The following is a 16,359-nucleotide window of genomic DNA, read 5'->3' as shown; positions in this document are numbered from 1 at the left end:
GTGGTGAGATAGAGAGCGTGACAGCGCCTCCCTCGTGGGGAGCCGAGGCTCGGATGAGCTGATTTTTTTTTTTTTTTTTTTTGATGTGCTTCACAAGAGCGGCTGGCACATGGCAGATGCTCAGCTGAGCTGCTATTTTTGTCTTCGTGCCTCCCGTGGCCTGTCTGCCCGTGGACACGTGCCAAAGGTGGGCTGTGTTGAACGAGAGCGGCCACTGGTGAGTTCCCTGCCCCAGATCTGAACCCTCTTTCTGGATCTGGAGAATTTCCGCCCCTGCCCGCTGCTACAGAGGCAGAAGGTGCAGCGCTTTCCCAGCCTCCCTTAGACCTCGGTGCAAGGTCTGCTGGTTATGTGGGCCATGCTGCCTGTCATCTGGGCTCTAGGTGGCCTTTCTGGTGGCTCACTCCTTCTAGTGGTGATTGTCCAGGTGAAGCCATGGTGGGCAGCAGTATGGTTCATAGCCTTGAAAGGAAGAGAGTGGTGGCCTCCTGTGTTCAGTAGCCATATCCTCCTCGCGTTGGTTTGGCCTGTGGTCTGGGAACTAGGATTTGCAGTCCTTTCCAGTGATTCTCGGAGTCTCTAGTATCCACTCAGTGGATCCTATTTATGTTCAACTAGTATTGACTTCTGCTACCTGTATCCCTGAGCCTTCATGATGCAGAAAGGATGGAATCTCTTCGGGACCTGATGATCTACACAGAGGGGGCAGCATCTTGATGGGACCTGATGCTTTATGGAGAGGCATGCAGAGCCAGTCTTGGCTGGAGAAGCCTCTTCTGCAGTGGGCTAAAGTTAATACAGAGTCTAGGAAGTGGCCAAAATGCAGAGAATAAGGGATGGTTGAGTGTTCAGCCCTAAATGGATCATGGATATCAACTCTGACCCCCAAAACTTAGGAAGCATTATGGAAGAGGGACCAGAAGGAAGGTGAGAGCCGGTAGATGCGGAAGAGTCTTGTGAAATGCCATCTTCCAGACACATGGCTGCTGTACTCATAGGCTCCCTGAAGCTGTGGTCACTTACACGAGACCTTCACAAGGCCAAGCCAACAGTACCAGTCAGCATGCCATCAAGCAGCACTAATTGGAATCAGCGAATTACAATAAATAGACAGAAAGACAGACAGATCTAGTATTTTAAACAGAGTGGACAGACCTCTATGGATCTAATGCTTAATCCAGGGGAGGTGAGGCTTCTACTGGCTTTGTACAGATCACGGCAGAGCCTCTCTCCCATCCAGTGCTGACTCTGGCACTGTATGAATACTGCATAGACTGGATGAGGACCAAAGGCTCCGACCCTCTGTCTAGAGTGTTCTAGTCGGTTGGGGGCAGGGCCCACGGTCAACTTCTTCCTCCATGGAAACTTGCAGGAAGATTAAACCCTTCCCTTGACTCTTCAAGCCTGGATCAGAACCCGTAGTCTAGGGTTCTTCAATCCCCAGGGGACTCTCATGGGTGTTAGCAGTTGAGGGCTATGCTACCATTAGTAATTTTCCTGCTAGGATATTGACTGAGCTGAATCCATGGGTGAGAGATCCTTCTTTGGATGTCCACCGTGTATGGTGTGCACCTTTTGTGTGGGTGTGTGCACAAGTGTGCAGAGGCCAGGGTTTGATGTCATGTGTCTTCCTTGATTGCCTTCCACTTTTATTCTTTCCTTCCTTCTTTCTTTCTTTCTTTCTTTCTTTCTTCCTTCCTTCCTTCCTTTCTTTTTTCTTTTCTTTTTTTTTTTTTGAGATAAGGTCTCACTATGTAGCTCTGACTGTCCTGGAACTCACTCTGTAGCCCACGCTGGCCTCCAACTATAGAGATCCACCTGCCTCTGCCTCCCAAGTGCTAGGATTAAAAGTGTGCACTGCCATGCCTGGCCACTTTATTTTGTCAGTCAGGGTCTCTCAACGCTCAGTTGGCTAGTCTGGCTGGCCAACCAATGAGTTCCAAAGATCTGCCTGTCCCCATACTCACTCCCCCAGATCTCCCCCAAGCCTTGCTTTTGTGTGGTTTCTTGGAATTTGAACTTAGATGGATATGCCTGTACCTACTAAACCATCTCCACAGATCCCTCTCCATTCTTGACAGAAGGGGAAATGGGGCCATCCCTGGCTGGCAGTCTTAACCCTTCACCTCTCTGCCCAGGAATGCAGATGAACCTGGTGCTGTCACCCAGCACCAGATCCAGTGGATCACGAGGCCCTGTCCCTTCTACCTGGCCCCGCATGACATCATGGGCCTCCCCCTCAGCCCCTAGGCCACATCCCTCCCTACCCCATCCAGATTCTTGTCTCTAAGAATCCTAGCTGCTCAGGGCAGGCCAGGCTGGCTTGGTTTATTTACTGCTGTCATTAATTAGTTTTGTTGGGGATGAAAGACAGGTCCCTGGAGAGGACCAGCGCATTAGAGTGCATTATTCCATCGTTGCTCTGGGCTTGCTAGCAAGAAGCACAGGCCCTGTCTGCTGTCAGCCCCACACAATTAATTAGCCCACAGCCTGTGTTCCCCTTGGGCCCAAGGGCTCTGTTCTGGCATCTAGTGTCCTTCAGCCCTCTTTGTCCCAATTTTAACTCTGCAAAGGTAGAGAACAAGCCCTCCAGGATGAGAGGGCACCTGCACTATGGTGTAAGATGGGAGTCTGGGTGTAAGGCAGGAGGTGCACATCCTGGCCAGGTAGACCCCCTTGTCCCAGTGACTCTCTCACTGAGTAAGTCTTAGGAGACATCAGTCGCTGAGCTAAGTGCCTTGAGCACAAGTGTCTTGTAAGTGTCCCAGGAGACACCATCTTAATTTGCCACATGAAGAAGTACAGGCTCTGGGAGGCAGGTGGGTGGTTTGTCCAAAGAACACACAATTGGCAGGAGTTTGCTACCTAGGTCTGCCCAGTCCCAAATGCTGAGTTTTAGCTGTTTAATGTTGCTGGAGGGCTTCTCTCCAGGTTCCGCCAAGCCCCACAGTCCCACAATCCACGTATAAAATAATCACTCAGACGCTTATATTACTTATAAACTGTATGGCTATGGCAAGCTTTTTGCTAACTGTTCTTATATCTTAAATTAACCCATTTCTATAAATCTATACCTTGCCACGTCGCTTGTGGCTTACCGGCGTCTTTACATGTTGCTTGTCCTGGCGGTGGCTGCAGTGTCTCTCTCCTTCTTCCTGTTTCCCCAATTCTCCTCTCTCCTTGTCCCGCCTATACTTCCTGTCTGGTCACTGGCCATCAGTGTTTTATTTAGAGAGAGTGATAGTCACAGCAGTTTAAAATGCTCAAAATGTTTGTTTAAAACTCGGGTTGTCTCATGAAGGGGGGGGGGGCTGGCCTGAGAAAGTAGGAAAAGTTGGGGGCACACCCCATGGAAGGAAGCAGAGGGGATGGCCTAGAGGGCCTCAGCTCAGCAAGGCATCAGAAGACAGAAGTTTGAGTCTACCCCCTGAGTGACTGTGGGCAAGTCCTCGGTTTCTCCTTTTTGTTCAATGATTAGGTCTTCAATGGCACAAATTCTCTAAAGAGATAGAATGGCCCCGAGGTTTAGGCAAGACGGCCTTTGGAAAGTCCATCTCCCTGAGCTGCAGCTTTCAACTTGGAAAAATAGATGGAGGGGTCTAGTCAGGCTAGCTTCGTGGAACCATGTAGGGCCAAAATGTGGTAATATAACCCAGGGCCTAGCACAGTAACTGACTACAAAAAAGCTAGGTAAGTGATGATGATGGTGGTGGTGATGATGATGGTGGTGGTGGTGGTGATGATGGTGGTGGTGGTGGTGGTGGTGGTGGTGATGGTGGTGGTGGTGGTGGTGGTGGTGATGGTGTTGGTGGTGATGATGATGGTGGTGATGATGGTGGTGGTGGTGGTGATGGTGGTGGTGATGATGATGGTGGTGGTGGTGGTGGTGGTGATGGTGGTGGTGGTGGTGGTGATGATGGTGATGGTGGTGATGGTGGTGGTGGTGGTGATGATGGTGGTGGTGGTGATGGTGGTGGTGGTGGTGGTGGTGATGATGATGATGGTGGTGGTGGTGGTGATGATGGTGGTGGTGGTGGTGATGGTGATGATGATGGTGGTGATGATGGTGGGGGTGGTGATGGTGATGATGGTGGTGATGATGGTGGTGGTGATGGTGATGATGGTGGTGATGATGATGGTGGTGGTGGTGGTGGTGGTGGTGATGATGGTAATGATGATGATGGTAGTAGTGATGGTGGTGGTGGTGGTGGTGATGGTGATGATGGTGGTGATGATGATGATGGTGGTGGTGGTGATGATGATGGTGGTGGTGACAATGGCGACAATGATCATGGAGGAAAAGGAGGAGAAAGGACTGATTCTCAGGCCAACTTTGCCTTTAATCCTAAGGATTGAACCTGTGGCTGGCCAACTACTCTATTTTGCATATCCAATGCAACCATGGCCCAGGAGAGGCCTAGATAGCTAAGCCTCCAGAATGATCCTGCTTGCTCAAGGCTTGGATTCCAATCCTATCTGGGTCTCCATTTGCCATGCAACCTTGAACAAGCCACCCATGTTACCAGTTCCTGTAGTCTTTCTGAAGAAGACGTGGATAGTTGGCCAAGACCCTAGAGAGACACTTCCACTCCGCAGGGACAGCCGCAGCCTCTCATGAAGGTTGCCATTAGCCCTCTGTGTGGCTGACTCAGGCTTATCCCAGAAGGGGGGGCTGGGTTGCTAGCCTGAGGGTGCTAAGAAGTTAATTAAACCCTCCAGAAGCCATTTATCAAGAGAAGGGTGAATGTGTGTTCAATACCAGCCAAGGCTTGGTGCACAGAATGAGCCTTCCTGTAGCTGTGAATAATGGGTCCTCTCCTTGCCAGCATCCCTGGTTCTGAAGGATGGTCCTGGGGTGGCTATGGCTCATCTTAATGGCCTGCTGCTGAGGAGCCCGGCAGGCCAGTCCCCAGCACTCATCACTTCCCACCCAGGGGACTGCCCTCTGTCTGCCACGTTTCTAACTTCTCCAGATGGGTCTGAGGCCTGGTTAAGCTTCCCGCATGCTCCCTTCTCTCTTCCAGGGAAGAGTGGAGGGCCACTAAGGGAAAAGCGGAGGGCCACTAAGGCCACAAGCTACATGTCTACAACTCTCATCCTGCCTGCCATCGCCAGCCCTGCTGTGAGGCAGGTTTGGGAATTGTTGTTGTTGTTTGTTTGTTTGTTTTGGGGAACAGGATTCTATGCAGCCCAGGATTGTAGCCAAAGATGACCTGCCTCCACCTCTCACATGGTGGGATTACAGGCATGAACCACTACATTCATCTTCGGAACAGTCTGGAAGGGCAAAGAAGAAGAAAAGTATGGCTTGGCTGTGATTGGCCTAGGTTTTGCTAGTCTGCCCAGCTACTGCTTAACTCATCTATCCCCTGTCACACCTATGTGGCCACCCTGTAGGGTCACCAACACACCTGTCTGAGGGAGATGTCTGGCTGGGCTCCTGGCTAGTCTTCTTTGGCACCACTGTGGTGGGATATACCTGGCTCCTTCTTGACACCACTGTGTTCTAAGTGCTTCCGTAAAAGTTGAGGTTGGGGCCTGGGGAGATGGCTCCGTCAGTACAGTATGTGTAGCACAAGCACAGAGCCCCAAACTTAGCCCCCAGAATCCACATAAAAGCCAGGTGTGGTGGCAGGCATTTGTAATCCAAGTGCCAAGAAGACTGAGGCAGGTGGAGCCCTTGGGCACACAGGCCGCCAGCCCAGCCTAAAATTGATAAAACATGAGATGCAGACTGAGGAAGATACATTGACTTATACCCTCCACACACATGCACAGACACACACACACACTCAGTAAGGCGGGCCCTGGACAAAGAAGAAGATCGTAGGTCACTGGAGAGCATGGATTTGCACCCAGTGACCGACCACACAGTCCTGGTCTTGGATGTCTGCAGCCCCGACTTCTGCTGGCATCTGTCGGGTCGGGTGGGTTTTCCCTCACCCGCTGCTCACTCTGGACCACCTCCCGTCTGTCTGCTAATCTCTCTGCAGCCCCCACACTCATCACTTAAATCTTAGCCTTCACAGGCAGTTTCTTTACCAGCCCCACACACACATAACTTTCACCCAGGGGAGGGGCATGGTCACAGCTGAGAAATAGAGAGCTCTGCGCTCTCCCCCACCACCAGGTGGGCCTTGCTTTGTCCCTTTTTGTGACCGTAGAAAAGGAGAACAGGCAGAGGATAGATGGGGTCCCCGGCTTAGCAGGTGTCTGTCACCGCTCTGGCAGCCGGCATGGTGTAGGGAAGCAGTGGGAGGGACCCTTGACAGTCATTCACGACTATAGCTAAGGACAAGGCACTTTGATTAGGCCCTCAAGATAATCGCTGCGCACCTGGGCTGGCGCCCACAGGGCTCCCCCACCCCACCCCCCCCCAGCTCCCCTTTGTCTGTCTGGGACGTCTCCAGCTTCAAAGCCTGAGATTTCAGCTGATAGACTGGGCATGGGCCAGCCCTGGAACCTGAAAGCCAAGGCGGAGTCGGGAGGAGCTTCGAGGACAGAGAGCCTGAGTCCTGTGAGCCGGGTTCCCCTTTCTCCTTCCCCACCAGTGGGAGCCATTATGGGGTGTGGAAACATGTGTCCTGGTTCCCTGAGCCAGAGAGGGCCTAGGGGGGTTGGAAGCTGAGAGGATCTAGTGAGAAGAGGAAGAAGAGTGATGGAGATATGTGATGGGTGTACGTGGAGGGGTGGGGTACATGTAGGTGGGTGTATATGTATGTGGGTATTTCTAGCCTCTCTCTTTGAGAATTTGGTCAGCTGGCCCTGGCCCTGCCTACATAGACTAAAGTTGGCCAGTAGCAGGACAGAGCCACCTCTAGGGGAGGCTGGAGCTGAGCTACTTGTGTGGATGCAGAACAGCATTGCAGCTACCTGAGACTAAGCCTACCTTGCAGACAGGGGCGTGGATGTCACACAGTGTTGTATGTTGAAATGTGGCTTCCTGCTGTCCCTCAAGGAAGGCTCCATGTATGGATCAGCTGGGTCTGGGTGCCTTTAACATCAAGTTGGTTGGGGACAGTGTCTCTCATGTCCCCAGATCCAGGATCTGTGGAGGCAAGCTTGCTAGGAGAAGCAAATGCCTGTGTCACCCAAACTGCACACCAAGTCTCATTATTTATTTTCTGCTAATGAAATGATGACCTTGGCTGTGTGTTAGTGGGGCTAAATGTGAGACTCTTCTCAGGAGGAGGAGGAAAGTGCCCAGCTTTCTACCAGGAGCAGTCGTTTCCAGGGTCCAGTTTAGGGGGAGATCCTAGCCTGCCTCAGGTTGAGTCCCCTGTCTCTGAGAGTAACTTTCCACTCTTAAAAGGGTCTGTGGAGGGGAGCCAGGCCCAACACTTGTGCCTTGGGGAAGGCAAAGTTCAGATGTGGGGAGCTGCTTCTTTGGGGTTCCATGGGGAGGCAAAAGGTCCAGGATTTGAATGAGGCCCCCTAGGTCTGGTAGGCCGGCCCTCCCTATTCTATGGGCAGATCTACCAACTTCTCCAGGCTGCTCGGTTCATCGCTCCATTTCTTCTAGACCAAGGATTGCATGCATGGAGGGGAGCTACCCTGCTGAAAGCAGGTCCAGCTGGGTCCTAAAGCCCGTGAGTGGCTCCACCCTACTCACCCACCCAGCCTGCTGAGTCCCGCAGGACAGCAGCAGCAGGTGCCAAGCATGCTCTCCAAACAGGCTCAGGCAGCCTGCCTGCCTCCCATCCTGCTGCCAGCCCTGGAAGAGACCGAGAGTGTCCCTTGAAACCCACATCCCAGTCCCACTTCATTTGAAAACAGGGTCTTCGCGGGTGTTAGCGAGTCAAGATTGGGTCATGGTAGGGTGAGAGAGCTCCTCTTATAAAAGATGGGAAGAGGGAATTTGGACTGGAGGGGACACATGGGAGAAAGCCAAGGGTGCTGGAGACAGATTGGCATGACGTGGTTGTGAGGCAGGGACCCCTAGGCTCAGCAGAAACCGCAAGAGGCTGGAAGAAGCAAGGAGGGGCTCCCCTCTAGAGCCCTGGGAAGAGGCCGACCCAGCTGATGCCTGAAATTTAGGTGCCTGGCTTCTGGAGCTGTGAGAGAAAGCCAGTACTGTGTAGTAACTTGTTTAATGACCCAGGAAATGAAAGCCATCCTCTCTCCTCAGAGATGTCACCTGGCTGCTTTCAACCACCATGCCAACCCTCTCCCCTAGAACTTGACCTCAAATCCTTTGTCCATTTCTTTTGCCCGTGACTCCACTTCCTACCACTACCTGCCTCACTGTCTGATCCTCTCCCCTTGGGATCCTGATCCTGAGGAACCAACGCTCCCACCTCCAGCCACCCAGATAGCCCCATTGTCCTCTGCCATTCACTCCCAGGCCAACTTCTCTTCCCCTGTCCCTCCTGGTCTAGCGGAATCAAGCAAATACCCCCAAGTCCCTGCATCCTCCTCTCCAGCGGTGCCCTGCCCACCAGCTTTACCTGGTCCTTCAGGCTGGATTGGGAACCACCCCTCATCAGGATAGACCCCAGCACCCTGGGTAGCAGCTGTTCATCACATGCTACATTATCCCTGCTGGCTTATTTGGGAATCTGTCATTGTATGCACCAGGAAGGCTTGTCACGGAGCAGCTTGACCTAGCCCTCTCTTTTCCTTAGAGATGTAAAACTGTGGCCAGAGATAGAAGAAGCTTGCTTAAGCAGCCAATACCAAGCTGGGCTCCTTTGGCGGCGGCTGCTGAACCAGCACCGGGCAGTGGTTTTTGTGTCCACAAGAAGGAGCCACATCCTGGGCAGCTTGGGACCCCCTGACCTCCAGACCTCATAGCCTCCATGGACTTGAGTCCTGAGGGCAGCAGGGGAGATCTTGCTTACTGATAGTGAGGCTATGGTATGCTGGGCAGGCTTGGCAGGAGACCATACCCCAGGCAGAACCAGAAGCTCATGGGGAATCCTCTCCAGGGCTGATTGGCTCAAGGATGCTCTCGGATATTGGCTCATACAGCTTCAAGACTGTCTCTGCTGTTGCCTCAGTTTCCCCATTTCACCCGAATGTGGGGTGGCAGAGCCACACAGACACAGATTCTGATTTGGGACTCACAATGCACCAACTTAGATAGCCCGTCAGCCTTCCTGAGCCTCAGTGTCCCCAGATGATAGCAATGGGGAGACCCCAGAGACAAACAACACAAGGCTCCCTCTCTGCATATCCTCTCCCTCGTCCCAATTTCCAAAGACCCCCTTGATCTCATTCATGCCTTTGGGCCTCCCTTATTTCCCTGGGCAGAGCAGAGGGCTGACAACCTTGGGTAGCCTGGTGCCTGCCCTCCAGAGCCAGTGGCAAGCATCACTTAGGTCTCATCATGAACTTGTGAGGCAGAGACCACAACCTACTCTCCAGAGAGGGAAGCTGAGGCCCAGGAAGGATGAAGAGGAGCTTAGTGGCCAGGTGGAGTGGAGGCTAGGGAGGTCAGGGGCACCATCCCTGGTGACCTCCACCTAAGGGTTCGGTCAGCACACAGCACTCCTGATAACCTGCTCTTCACTGGTGTCTTGGAATAGTCAAGGACCCTAGACCTCAGTCCCATGCCATAGATAGCCACCTGGTCTGCATGCTACTGAACCAAGTGACCCTGGTAGGGGTGGAGGTCCTGGGCAGCAAATCCCCAGACCAGCTCAGCAGGCTGCCCTCTACAGCACTACACCTCTTACAGGCACCTATAAATCTTATCTGTCCCCCATGTGGGGAGGACCGGGCATCCAGAGAGATGAAGGGCCTGTCCCACTGTCTATCTAGATGGTTCTGCTAGGCCAGGCAATTTTGCTGATGTCACCTCCCTGGAGATATTAAATATTGATAAAGCAATAAATCGCCCTGCACCTTCCCTGGCTCACATCATGGTATGAGCTGAGGGAAGACAAGTAGATTGGGGGAGATTCACCGAGGCTGACGGGCATCCATTCTCCTGGCACTCTGGGAATCATGGCCTTGTGCTGGAAAGGAGTCAGAAAGGGCAACTGGTCTGTCCCCCTGAGTCCGGGATGCACATGAACATTCTCTATGGAAGGTTAGCTCATTACCATGAGCAATGGCCCCTTTTCTTAGGAAATTCTTCTCTGAGTCTGGCTATAGTCCACACAGAGCAGGATTCTGATAGGCGAGTCCATATCTTTTCATTTCCTCCTTTATTTTGAGTCAAGGTCCTGATGTGCAGCCCAGGCTGGTCTGAAATGTGTTGGGCTTATAGCTTTGAGCTACCATGCCTGGCAGCAAGCTCCACGTCTTGAGAACCAACTGACCCTGGCACCTCATTTCAGGGGAATAGAACATCTGAGGCTGTGCTCAGAAGCCTCATTCTGACCAGCTGTTGCCTATCCACTTGCTCAAGGTCACTTGTGACCTTGGGCAAATTACGATGTCTCTGAACCTCAGAATCCTGGTCAGTGAAGCAGATTTGTGCTCAGACCCTCCCCAGTGTGGGGAGGAGCCTGAGCCAATGCTCTTCAGTAAACACGACTCTGAGGAGAGAGTTCTTAGGGAAGAGACTTGCTGGTGTCAATTCTGTTGTAAATGGCTTGGTGTAAATATCTAGGGTGACTACACCTCCAGGAACTGGGCAAGCTTCCTTCAAAGGGGTCGATCCCCAAGCTCTTTCTCAGAGGGGATTTTGGCCAGGCAGATTAGGAGTGGTAGGTGAGCCTCCCACTCTGACTCAGATTGCCTGTGGTCCTCCTTCTCCCTCTCCTTCCCTCCTCCATTGCCCCCCTCTCTTCTCTGTCCTCCTCTCCCTCTTCCCATCCTCCCTCCACTCCTTCCCTCCTTCCTCCCCTGCTCCTTCTCCTCTTTCTGTCCTCCCTCCCCTCCTCCCTTTCCTCCCCCACTCCTCCTCTCCTCTTCTCTTCCCCTCCTCCCTCTCCTCCTCCCACTCCTCCTCTTCTCCCCTCCTCCCTCTCCTCCCCTTACTCCTCCTCTCCTCCCTCCCCTCCTCCTCTCTCTTTCCCTCCCCACTCTTCCCCAGGGCTTCCAGTTTTGCTCAGGCTCTTGATTGAAAAGGCCCAGGAGTGGGGAGATTATCAGTTACACAGAATCAATAGGCCCTTTCTTTATATTTTTCAATTAGAAGAGCAGACAGAGGAAAGAGAAAAACTCTCTGTACCCTGGCAGTCAACCACTGGAGAGCGGAGTCAGGGGGCTGGGCTGCCTGTCAGGTGTCCTGCCCACATGGCCAGCTCTCCTCATCATCTAGACCAGGGTGGTCCCTTCCTGGAGCCCCTTGGACATGTACCTCAGCCTCCCCAGGCTTCATCCATCAAGATATGGGAATGAAAGGCTCTCTTGGTGATGGGCTAAGGGCATGGCCACCTGCTGCCACAATCGCACTGGTGCATAGGGTGCCACAGATGGATAGAAGACCCCAAGGAGTTTGCGGGGAACATTCTCAACCACTGTCCAGTGAGAGAGAATGGGCTCCGAAGGCAGCATGTAGGACAGTGGGTGGATACGAGGAGGCACTGGATGCAGAGCTGGCTCGTCAAGGCTTGCCCTGTCCTTCTCAAAGACTTCCTTCTTCCTGAGATAGAAGGGTGCTGCAGGCTGCAGAGGACCATGACGTAGGTTCCTTCCCAAGCTGACGACTGCTGGTATCCTTGCAGAGATGGCTGGGCTGCAGAAGCCCCTTCAGCCTTTGGCACTTGCGCTTGGAGGCCTGGGGATGATACTGGGATTCTCCCTCTACTGCTCCTCACCTTATCTGTTAAAGTGGGTCTCTCACTCGAACCCAGGACTTTCTGACTCAGCTTAGTCTAGCCTGCAGCTCCCTCTGGGGATTTCCTGTCTCTGCCTTCTGAACACCAGAGTGGCAGCTAGGCCACTGTGCTCGCCCTACATTGACTTGGGTTCTGGGGGGTCTCTGGTCCTCATGGCTGCTGCTTGCATGGAGAACTACAGCTGAGCCATCTCCCTGGTTCCTCCAAGCCTCAATCTAAAGTCTCCTCTCATTTAGAGGCCTCCCTGGTGGCCTGGTCTATGTTGCTACCCAGGTAGAACAGGTCCTATATCTGTTCTCCGAGCTGTGCAGAGCATGAGGATACATCTGTTCGGATCCTAGCAGCAGCCCCAGACCCTGCACACAGCGGCCATTCAATAAACCCAACCAACAGACAGGGAGGTACAAAAACGCCCATTGCCCATCATATCCTAGCTTCCTCTCTCCAAGGTCACACCTACCTAGAACTGGCTAAGTACGGGAGAGGATGCAGAAGGAAGGTAGCTCTTCGGTAGGTGTGCATGGATGCGTGGGAGGAGATGGGAAATGAAAAGGAAGGCACTGGGAAGGGACCACATGGCAAACCCTTTGTCAGTAGGAAGGCCTCCCCCACCCCCATGTTCCCTTCTTAAAAAAACAAAACAAACAAACAAACAAACAAAACAAAACAAAACAAAACAAAAAAACCCAGGATCTCACGTAGCCCAGGTTGGCCTCAGATTCCCTATTCAGCCAAAGATAACCTTTACCTCCTGATTTATCTGCTTCCATTTCCTGAGTGCTGGGATGACAGGCATACCTAACCACACCTGATTTATACGGTGCTGGGGATCAAACCCAGGGCTTGGTGCATGCTGGGTAGGCACTCTCCCAGTTAGCCACACCCCTAACCCCTAAATGTGCATCCATCTGTCTCCTATTGGGGCTTAAATAGGTTCTCTGTGCCCAGGTACTCTGGGTACTGGGTACAATAGTACTGCAGCCTATTCCCACTGAGAGACACTGTACCCAGGAAAGGGACTGTGAGATTCTCCATGGGCGGGTGGGTGGATGAGGCAGCCAGTAGGTGGTCAGGAGAACTGGGTGCTGATGCTACCTTGAGAGGATCCAGGGGGTGCAAGGGGTCAGGCTGCTGGGAGGAGAGTGCAGAGCCACCTTAGGGGTCTTCTGCTTGGCCATAATGAGATCTGGAAGGGGTGGAGGGCAATGGCTGTTTTAGGGGTGTCCCAGGCTGGGGAGACATGTGTTATTACTGGTGCAGAACCATGAGACCAAGTGCCCAGTGAGCCTGTGAGCCTGTGGGAGCAGTGGTAACCCCATTTATCTGTGTTTAAGTGACGGTGAGTGTGCCTGGGAACGTTGCCTGAGTGGATAAGAGGATAACGTGTAGGATGAGGTGCTCTGTGCACAAAGGCCTCTACCATGCTTGTTCTTTCAATTGCCAGGATTTGTTGGATTTTAGCCAAGCATTCGATCCTCGATGAGATAGAAAGAAAACAAATGCCATGCCCTGGGGACCCTGTGTCCAGCCCAGATGCACAAGAGCATGTTGTATTCTGTGGTCACAGAGCAGCCGAGGTGAGGAAGGACTTTGGCCATAAAGAGGGCTGGCTCCTCTGGGAAGCATCCGTGCTGGGAGTCAGTGAATGTGCTGTACGACTTTGGCTTTGTTGCCGACCCTCTCTGGGCTTGGTGCCCTTTCTTGCAAGAGAATGATGCAGAGAAAGATGGCTGGTAGAGGCAGACCCACAGGAGAATGCCTCCCGCCATGCCCAGCCCACCCTCATCTTTACACCCAGGCTGTGAGTAGAGTGGTACATGAGCGGGAACAGGGGTTTTCTGGTCACACCCCAGAGTGGGCTACCAGTAGTGGTACTGGGAGCCCCATCTGTCCAGAACTGCATGACCCGCCACTGTCAATGTGCTGAGTTCTTGCATGACTTCACAGTGGCCAGTGGAAAAGGGGTGTCTCGCCCCACTTTGCAGGGGAGAAAACTGAAGTGCAGACACCTCAGTGACCTGCTCTGAGTGGGCAGACGCTGAAGGGCCTCCCAGGACCTCGGACCTGCTGGTGTGGTAGAAAGGTCCCACCTTGGATTTGTCTACATGAAGGAGACGTAGGGCTGAGGATAGACCACTATGGTACCCGCCTGATGGTGCCGGTGCTGTCTGTGAGCTGGCCTGGCTCTTATTTAGAGGCAGAGCCAGCAGCAATAGCAAGGCTGAGTACGGGTTGTGGAGAAAGAAGTCCCTGCATCTCTGCCCTCTGAACCTTGGCCTTGAGTCCAAGTGGCCCGCTCTTCACCAGCCAGGGAAAGCGGGCCCTGTCCATGGTGCTGGCCAAGCGTGGGAATAAGCAGCCCTGCAGGGGTGCTGCTTGCCTAGAGCCCAATCCCTGGTCTCCCTTCCCCCAGGCCACTGGAGATCTGGATGCCCCAAATTAAACCTTGTAATGGATGGTAACAACTGGAGAGTCTAATTGGCCAGGCCTGGTGTGGTGTGATAAGCGTAACCCACATCCCGGAGAAGGTGGGTGTGAGCAAGTGAATAGCTAAGATCTGATTGCAGGCTGCCCACCTCTGCTTTGAACTCATGTCTAGAAACCTGTGTCACTCCAATGGTCATAAAGGCTCTGAGTCATGCCTCATTCCACTGATCTGGAGACTGGTCACCCCTTGGTATCCCTGCACAGAGGACCACTCCCCCCCCCCTCCATTCCCAGCCCAATCCAGCATCCAGTCCTGCCCTTCATCTTGAGGATTTGCCTGGCTGATGTGTCCTCACCAATCAAGGTTTTGCTTATCAGGCCTAATAATTCTGGCCACAGGGCCCTTTTCCCTGCCAGAGTGGTGAGCTGGCCTTTGGGGACGTGGGGGCTCTGTGAAAGGATGTCCTTGAGACGGCCAGAATGAAAATCTGTGAGAACAGAGCAAATACTGCTTTCTCGACAAAGGCGCTGGGCTGAAATGAATGATACAGCACATGCAAAAGATGAGTCTGAAGGCAGACTTTACACTCCCCACAGAGAGTAACTAAGGGGCTGGGAATATAGCTCTGCTGGTAGTGCCTGCCTAGATTACGAGGCCCTCATATTGATCCCCATCATGCCATAAACCCTGCAGTCTCCCAACACTTGGGAGACAGAGACAGGACAATGTAGAGTCATCCATGGCTACATAGTGAGTTCAAAGCCAACCTGAGCTACGTAACAGCCTGCCACAGAAAACAAAATAGGACTAGGGGTGTAGTTCAGTGGGTAGAGTGCCTGACTAATGAGCATGCGTCCTGGCTTCAGTCTCCGGCACCACACCTAAATGGAAGCATAGTGGTGTGTGCCTGTAGTTTGAACACTCAGGAGGTGGAAGGCAAGGGAGTCAGGAGTTCAAGGTCACCCCTGGCTTCACAGCAAGTTTGAAGGCAAGCCTGGAGTCCAAGAGAGAAAACTCATATGACCTTTCAAACGCCAAAGACATTTTAGACTTGTCACCCAAGGCAGGATCCAAGGCAGAAAAAAGTGATAAAGTGGACTTCAAATGAAAAGCTTCCGCTCTGTTGTGTGAAACAATATCCTCACTTCATAATAAGAGTACTAGAGACTCTCGCTGTGGCCAAAGCAAAGCAGTTTGTTTTCCAACCTGGAAAAGAATCAGGAATTAACCTAGAGAAAAGGGGGGAAAGGCTGGTGAGCAGATCTGGCACAGAACAGTGGTTTTTATAGTCCAAATCCCATTTCCTGCTCTCCAAACTCCTCATTGGCTGAGTTCTCGGGGAAGTTCAATCTTCCTGATGTCTGTAATAGTCCTCTCATTCTGGTTCAGAACACAAAGACTTACCTAATGTACATCCTGGGGCTTGAGATACATGGGCCTTTTCTGATACACGGGCTCCATCACACAGCAGACTGCCTGTGACCCTAGAAGGAATTGAGAGTGCTTGGACAAGCAGGCTCCATCCACCAGCTGGAGAAGACGGGAAGCTAGTGTCTCCCACTTCTTTGTGGTTCTCTGATGAACTCTGAACATACCTTGCAGGGAGAATGGACTGTAGGATTTATTCCTCATGCCTGTGAAGTATGCAGTAGACAAGCCATAGATCTGGGCCGCGGTGGGGGGGAGGGTGGGGGCATATATGTAAAGGAGTGTCTGGGAGACTGTTTCCCTAAATACAGGAGGAATTCTGAGAACTCCAAAGAAAGCAACTCACCCAGTTAGAAACAGGTAAAAGTCCTAATCTGGAGAAGACAGACAGACCGACTGCCGGGATATATAGAAAAAAGGATGTTCAGACCACAGGCCCTGAGAGGAAGAAGGCTCACTGAAGCCAGCACCTGGAGACACACCTTTGAGAATGATCATAATGGGGGCTCTAACAGCAGCGGGTGATGGAGGGGACAGGGAGCAAAGGGACTGTTCACTGGCAGGGGGGCAAAACGGCGCCTCTGCTATAGAAGACAGTTTAGCATTTTATATATACATGTATGTATATATCTGTATAAAACATCTGCATTTTCCTACCCCACACCCCAGCAACTCTGCTTCTTCATGTTTAACTGTGAAGCAAACCTTTTTCTGTCCATATAAAAAGATGCAGAGAGCTAGGCATAGTGGCTTTATTCATAACCACCCGAA

Source organism: Peromyscus leucopus, chromosome 16_21, assembly GCF_004664715.2.
Source record: "Peromyscus leucopus breed LL Stock chromosome 16_21, UCI_PerLeu_2.1, whole genome shotgun sequence".
NCBI classification, from domain to species: Eukaryota; Metazoa; Chordata; class Mammalia; order Rodentia; family Cricetidae; genus Peromyscus; species Peromyscus leucopus.
This window is presented reverse-complemented; position numbering follows the sequence as displayed.